At 41.6% G+C, this 8,038-nt stretch overlaps 1 protein-coding gene and 1 long non-coding RNA gene across 3 annotated transcripts in view; one reads left to right on the top strand and one right to left on the bottom strand.

Annotated features, from left to right (window-relative positions):
- Nucleotides 1-8,038, top strand: part of LOC138162161 (uncharacterized) — a 445,118-nt gene that overhangs the window by 132,154 nt on the left and 304,926 nt on the right. The window lies entirely within an intron of this gene.
- Nucleotides 1-8,038, bottom strand: part of NGF (nerve growth factor) — an 85,746-nt gene that overhangs the window by 1,239 nt on the left and 76,469 nt on the right. The gene's annotated exons all lie outside the window — the stretch shown is intronic.

Raw genomic sequence — 8,038 nt, 5'->3', positions numbered from 1 at the left:
CTTCTGTCTGTTGTTTGTGTTACTTTGTCAACTAGAAGGACTCTATCTGTTGATTGTGTTACTTTGTCAGATGGAAGCATTCTGTTGAATCGTGCTACTTTGCCAGACAGATGCACCCTGTCTATTGACTTGTGTTGATATCACAGGCAGAAAGTGAATTGAGATGATAGTGCCTGCAATGTGTGTGAATGTTGTTATAATTCTGCTAAGCTTGATGTGTGTAGATATTGTTGTGGCTCCGTTAAGTTTTCTCTTCCCAGGAACAGAGATTTTGAAGGGCTTGAGGTAGACTGGTCACCATGAGCTTTGAACTGGAACAGGAGCTGGAACAGAAGCTGGGAGCTGCCTACCCGTGAGTCCAGGTGACAGGTGAATTCGGACAAGAGCTGGGCGCATGGAAGGGGAACCATAGAATTTGGGAACCAGCCCTGAGTCAAGATGAAAGGACCTTTCCTTGGATACTTAGTATTGGCTGAAAAGATCATGATTTATTGTGACCTAGGGGTGGGAGAATTTTGTACTTTTACTTTGTACCCCTTAAGGATGATTAAAAGCTAGTCTCCAATCAGAAAAAAAGAAGACTTTCTTCTGACTGATGAGATTAAGGCAATGTGACCTAGGGGTGGCAGACCTTTGCACTGTGTATCTCTTAAGGAGGATTGCTCCTTAAGGATGATTGAGTTAAGGACTTACTGAATGATATCTTTTGTTTAAAACTAGTGGCCACTTTAGTGATAAGTTGTTATGTTATATCATTGTGAATGTTGTACTTTGGTTCCTGTGAATGTTTTGCTTTAGTTTACTGCTGAATAGATAGAGAGTTCACTATACTATATGATCAGAACCTTAGAGCTATTCACAGCAGCAGTCCTCTGTAGAGTTGCTCATGCTTGGCTTTACAGTGGCCCTGAGTTACTTTCTTGGCAGGATCCACCTACCCCAAAGAACACTGTCCCAGTAGCCTGTGGGCTGACCTATATCTTTGCCCTTTTCTAATATGTCCTTGCTATTCCCCAAACTCCCCAGTTCATGTTACCCCTCCATACCTCTGCAAAGACTATCACTATCTAGGACGAATGTCATCCTTTCTTCTAGTTCCTGTTTCCTTCAAGGTTTAGTTTACATGTCATCTCCTATATAAAAATCCATCTTGATCTCTCTAGTAATAATAACAGCTAACATTTATATGGGGCTTTAAGGCTGGCAAAGCACTTTGCAAATATTATTTGATTTTCTTTTCATCTTCACAACCCTATACTTTAATTATTCCCATTTTACAGAGGAGGAAATTGAGTCAGAGGGAAGTTAAATACTTGCCCAGGGTCACACAGATAGCATCTGAGGTAGGACTCAAATTCAGGTCTTCCTGAATTTAAATTCAACTCTCTATCCACTGCACCATCTGGATGCCTCTATACCAGGCATTTGTTTTTAGGGATTGATAGTTAAAAAAATAAATTATTTATTTTTAGTTTTTAACATTCACTTCTATGAGTTTTAAATTTTTTCCTCCTCCCTCCCCAAGACAGCTTGCAATCTGATATGGGCTCCACACATACATTTTTATTAAACACATTTTCATATCAGTCATGTTGCATAGAAGAATTATAACAAATGGAAAAAACCATGAGAAAGAAAAAAAAAAGAAAACAAAAAAGAAAATCGTCTGCTTCATTCTGCATTCCAGCTCAATAGTTCTTTCTTTGGATGAGGCTAGCGCTAGCATTTTCTATCATGTGTCCTTTGGAATTGTTTTAGGTCTTTGCATTGCTGAGAAGGGCTAAGTCTATGAAAATCTGTCCTTGTATACTGTTGCTATTATTGTGTACAATATTCTCCTGGTTCTGCTCCCCTCACTTATCATCAGTTCATATAAGTCATTCCAGGTTTCTCTGAAGTCTGCCTGTTCATCATTTCTTATAGCATAGTAGTATTCCATTACATTCATATACCACAGCTTGTTTAGCCATGCCCCAACTGATGGACATCCATTAGATTTCAAATTCCTGGCCACCACAAAAAATATAAATATTTTTGTACATGTGGGTCCTTTCCCCATTTTTGTGATCTTTTGGGGATACAACCCTAGAAGTGGTATTGCTGGGTCAATAGGCATTTTTAATAGTTGTATTTTTGTGTGTGTTATGAACCTCCTTGACAGTCTAGTAAGCCTATGAGTATCTTCTCAGAATATCTATATATTTTGATATGGCATCAAAAAGGCAATCAATTATAATGAAATACAGTTATAAAAAAAGATCATAGAACCCAGGTTAAAAACTCCCCCAAATTTTCCTGTATATACTACTTTTAAAGTTTTATGTAGTTTATTTTTAGTTTGCATACTTTTTATTTTATATTTTTAATTTATTTACTTCTAATAATAACAGTTGCTATTTGAATAATGCTTTAAGGTTTGCAAGGAGCTTTACAAACATTACTTCATCTGATCCTCAAATGTGAGGGAAGTGCTATTTTTATCCCCAATTAATAGGTGAGGAAACTGAGGTTCAGAGATGTGAATTCATGGGCCAGGCTCACAACAGTTTATCTGAGGCAAATCTGACTGCAAAGACTGGCTTTTTGGGGTCTTGTTTTTGTTTCCCTAGAGCCTAGCACAGTGCCTTTCATACTGTTGGCTCTGAATAAAGGTTCATTAAATTGTATTGGATTATGTAAGAAGCAAGGGATTTACCCAAACTCTAGGGGAAGGCCATTGTATTCTTGTGTATCCTGAGTTTTTGGTCATGCCAAGGTCTCCTGTAGGTCATGATGGGAACAAGGGGTGGTACTGGTAGTCGGGGCAGGAGGAGGGGTCAGGGACATTTTTGTGGCTTGTAGGCTGTGTTTTCAGCACTCTTCCCACAAAGCAATAAAAGGTCTCAGACAACCAGAGTCACCAGATTGCGCTGTTTTGGGTTTGTGCTGCTTGTGTTCACAGCATCTGTTGCCAAAGCTGGGACAAGGCTTGGGTGTTCCACGGGCAAGGATTAGAACTTGCATCTTTCCAATCTTGCCCCAATTCTTTCCTGGAGACTTTGAGCCTGCACTATCACATGTCCACTTTATCTTATGACAAAATAAGTACTTATCTGCTATGGAGAGAGTTTTCTGGTGCCCCCCCCCCAAATGTGCATTTATTTAAAAAAAAAAAACCCTCCAAACCTAAGAAATGTCCCTTACTATTTCCTACTTCCCTATTTAGTCCTTAGTAGCTAATGCTTGCCTTGCCTACTAAGCCTGCCCCCTGCAGACATGTGTGTGTCTTACAGAGCCAGTGCCATTCTCTTCAGGGAGGAAACCTGGCCATTTTCCTACAGCCTAGAGCTGAGGGTGTGACAATGCCTCAGGGCTCCAAAGCCCTGGTGGGAGGTGGAAAAAGCCATTGGTTCCATACATATTCTCCTTCCTACCACTCTCAAACTAGAACAGGGATTCTTAATCTTTTGGGAGGGGGTCATGGACTCATTTAGCAATCTGGTGAAGCCTATGGCTCCCTTCTTGGGAGAACAGTTTGTTGCCTACATTCATGATAGAAGGAAATGCGAACCATCACTTAAAGGCTAGTGAAAATAATATCCAAGTTCATAGACATGGCCTGCCCCTGAAATCTATCTATACATGGACCCTAGGTTAAGAACCTTGAGTTAAAACTACACTCTAGATTGAAGAACTGAAGCAGCCACAAGCTTCAGAGACACCTATCCACTCCTCCAGAACTACAGGACTCCTTGCTTGGTAAACATTCCAAGACCCAGTTTTTATCCCTACCGTAACTGCTTTACTGAGCTATACAATCTCAGGTCCAGTTCACTGTATCATCAATCTAAACCCAGTTCTGAGATGAATATTATAGCATTTACATATAGATTTAGAGGTGGAAGGGGCCTTAGGGGTCATGCAGATTCTTTTACAAGTATGGAAACCGAGGTCTACAGAGAATGATTGTCTCGTCCAAGGTCACATAGATAGCAAATGACAAAGATGGGATCATCAAAGATGCTCTCACTCTGAATCTGTCTTACTTGCAATTACTTTAACTTCCTGCTTTTTGTGTTGATTTCCTCATTTTATTAGTCACAGAAATGAGTTGGAAGGGACGCCAAGGGCATCATTTCCAGCCCTTACCTGAATAGGGAATTCCCTCGACAACAGACCTGATATCATCCAACCCTACCTGCCTGGGTGGTAGGGAGGTGAGGGGTAATTATTCCTATTTGAAAGATGAAGGAGCTGATGCATGGAGAAATGAAGTTGCTCACCTAAGATCACACTGAGAGTAAGTGCCAGAGGCAAGGGGACAATTCAGATCCCCTGGAGTTCTTTCCATTGCACTACCCTGCCCTTCACAAGTCAGTAATTTTTCCATTTATCAATGACACAGAAAGGATGCAATCCAGCCCCCTCCTGACTAGAGTGAACACCATGCTACATTCGGAGCATCTTTGTGAGCTTTTTATTGGGAAGACTAACCAATTCTAGGTATGAACGTACCAGCTGAACTTGAGGGTTTCCTGTGGAGGGGGCAGATGCTATGGAGATAGAAACAGGCTCAAATAAACCTCGGATCCTTGCTCTACTGGGTGCCTCTGGGCATACTTTTCCTGGCTCCAGCTGCTCCCTGCCTCATCTGACCACTCAGTCTTTTCCCATTTCAGTCAAAAACCCAGATCTCTGCCTTCTCACTCAGGGCTCACATCCAATAGGACATTCTTTATCATGCCCTTCATGAAGAAGTTGACGAGGCAGGAAGGGGGCCAAGCCAGCAGCTCTGGGATGTGAATGGCATGAGAAAATCTCCATGTGGGACTGGATCCCATTCCTTTTCTTGTCTGGGGTTGTTTCTTTACATTCTCCTGACCTAGTTCACTTCTCTGGATTTGGGGAGTCAATAGACCTTGTTAACGTGTCAAGCCATGTGGGACTGGATCCCATTCCTCTTCTTGTCTGGGGTTGTTTCTTTACATTCTCCTGACCTAGTTCACTTCTCTGGATTTGGGGAGTCAATAGACCTTGTTAATGTGTCAAGCCATGTGGGACTGGATCCCATTCCTCTTCTTGTCTGGAGTTGTTTCTTTATGACTCCTAACTCAGCTAAGTTCACCAGCTTTTAGGTGTCAACTTAACTTGTTAATGTATCAGATCATGTACTGAAATATCAGGGCACTGAAATTTCCCCTCTGGATTCAACTTGTTCCTGTATCCTGACTTCCATCTTTACCAACTGTGACTGTAGGTAAGTTGTTTAACCCCTCTGATCCACATGTTCCTCATGCCTAAGATACTTTTGATACCAACCTCCCAGGGTTGTTGTGAGTAAATCTCTTGGTAAACTTGAAAATGTCCCATCAATGCTATTATGGCATCTGACAATAAAAATAGCTAGCATTTATTTAGCACTTTTCTGTTTGCAAAATCCTTCACATGTGTTACCTTGTTTAATCCTTACAAATGCCCTGAAAGTTAGGTACTATTATTATTCCCATTTTGCAGGTGCAGAAACTGAGATGGAGAGTACCAATGACTTACCCTGGGTTGTACACCTACTAAGTGTATGAGGTAGTATTTGAACTCAGGTCTTCCTGCCTTCCATTTTCTATGACACCCTGCATCCTCTCATATATTGCCTTCATTAGACTCCTTTTGGGCTCTGCTCTTAGGAATGGAGGTGCCCCAGGGATCTGAGGGGCTGTGCCAGTGGAGAACAAACCCTAGTACTTCCTACCAAGCTTGAAAGGAGCTGGGTTTGCGCCCAGGAACAGACTGTATGTCTATAATCCAAGAGCCAGCTCGCTAAGCACAGAGGAACAACTCATCCCCAGGGACCTGGGCATTGGATGATGGATTTTTTTTTGCTACAGCAAATCACAAAGATAATTTCCTAAGGGCATAAAGAGGGGGATGGGTGCAAACTATGCACAGGAGATGCATTCATACTCATGAAATTAGGGATCCCCATTTTATTTTGCTCATTACTACAGGTATCTCTAACCACATCTTCTTTCCCCCAAAACATAAACTCTTAGGAGGGCAGGGACCACAGCTTCTTCCTAGGATAATAGATTAAGAGCCAGAAGGAGCCTCAGAGGCCATTTGGTTCAACCTCCTCATTTTCCATAAGGAGCTAGAGGCTAGGGATGTTACATGTCAATGCCTGAGGTCACATGGGTAGAAATAGAGTCAGAATTAGAACCCCAGGTCTCTGACTTCAAAGCCATCTCACAAGACCTGGCACAGGACCCTGTTTGTGGTAGGTACTCAATAAGTAACCTTCAAATCACTCAAAGAATGGGAGGTAGGATTAGGGGCTAAAATAAATCACTGCCTGATTTCATTTAGTTATAATCCGATTTCTTTCAGATTTCATCAGGGTTGTAAATAATCACATTGTAATAATTGTGCCCTAAAAGCACCTATGGGGCACATAGTAATGTAACTGGGAAATGGGATGGGGAGACTTTGGACATGGGCCCTGGAAGTCTGCAAATGTGACAGTGGCCCTGAATGCCCCTGTAAGTTCACACAACCTATACAAGACACAGACTTTCATCTTTGGTTACTTGCATAGATGTTAGGGAAGCCAACATTCCAACCAGATGCCCTTTTCTTTCTTCATTGTCATTCTTCAAACATGTCTGATTTGGCCTTGAGATACTGGAGCACTGTCTGGATATTACTGAAAATAGCCAAGTGTAATGGGAATGTAAATTTTTAAGATCTTCCCTGACCCTAGGCTAAAGTGCACCTGGAGCCTGGGGTGGGAGGCTTGTTTTTCAGTAGATACTTTTTGATTTGCCAGTGGGTCCAAAAGGTTGTTACATTCTCTGAGCCAGGAGAAGGCTGTATAAACCCTGATTTGAGGCTTTGTTTTGGGGCTCACTTTGAGAAGTGTTCTGTGATTTGGTCAGATGAGACTCTGGGAAGCCGTTGTTGAGAGCCCCCTGGCTTTGAAAAACCCAGATATTGATTTGGTATGGATGTAATGGTTGGACAGTTTGGAAACTTGTCTACTTGATCTGTTTCTCTGTCTTGATAATTCTGTCTGTATACTCTGAAGTTCAGGGTGCTGACCTTTTTCCCCTGAACTAGGTAAATGATACATATTTGACTGATTAAAGTAAGCTTGTTCACCCATTTTGAGTTGCTTTCCTTTAACAAAGCAGACCTAAGAACCTGTGTTGGCAGCCACCCTAGGGACGCTGGGGTGCTTGCTGCTACACCAAGTCATTCACAGTTGATTCTCATACAATATTGCTGTCACTATGTACAATGTTCTCCCGGTTCTGCTCAGTTCTGTGTATCACATGTTTAAAAAAAGACATAGGCAAAATGGACAGCATCTGGAGCAGGGTTATTCATCTTTTTTTGGATTATGGATCCATTGGACAGTCTTGTGAAGCCTATGGACTCCTTATCACAATCATATTTTTAAATGCACAAAAAATCCCACATAGGATTAAAAAAGAAAATCAATTGTATGGAAATAAATCTGTAATTTTTTACTCTCCAAGCTCATAGACCCCTGAAATCTACCAATGGACCCAAAGTTAAGACCTCCTGACATAGAGTATGATAATTGAGATGGTGAAAGGACTGAGACCCTACTGTATGAAAATCAGTTGAAGGAATTAGAGATGTTTAATTTGGGGAAGACAAGTCTTTGGATAGGGTAGCTCAGGGGTGTGCTAGAGTCAGCTCATACTGGCTGGAAGGAGCCCGGTGCTAAAATTTGGAAAGACTTACATGAACTGATATAGAATGATGTGAGCAGAACCCAGAGAATAGTGTACATAGTAACAGCAATATTGTATGAAAATCAACTGTGAATGACTTGGCTATTCTTAGTAATATAATGATCCAAGACAGCCCCAAAGGACTCATGATGAAAAATGATATCTGCCTCCAAAGAAAGAATTGATGGCATATGAATTCCTTCCTTTCTTCCTTCCTTCCTTCCTTCCTTCCTTCCTTCCTTCCTTCCTTCCTTCCTTCCTTCCTTCCTTCCTTCCTCCCTCCCTCCCTCCCTCCCTCCCTCCCT

This window comes from Petaurus breviceps, unplaced genomic scaffold (assembly GCF_028583685.1).
Source record: "Petaurus breviceps papuanus isolate PSGF00001 unplaced genomic scaffold, PetGlider_PUasm1.0 186, whole genome shotgun sequence".
In the NCBI taxonomy this organism is placed as follows: Eukaryota; Metazoa; Chordata; class Mammalia; order Diprotodontia; family Petauridae; genus Petaurus; species Petaurus breviceps.
Note: the sequence above shows the minus strand (reverse complement) of the source record. Positions and strands in the feature narration are given on the sequence as shown.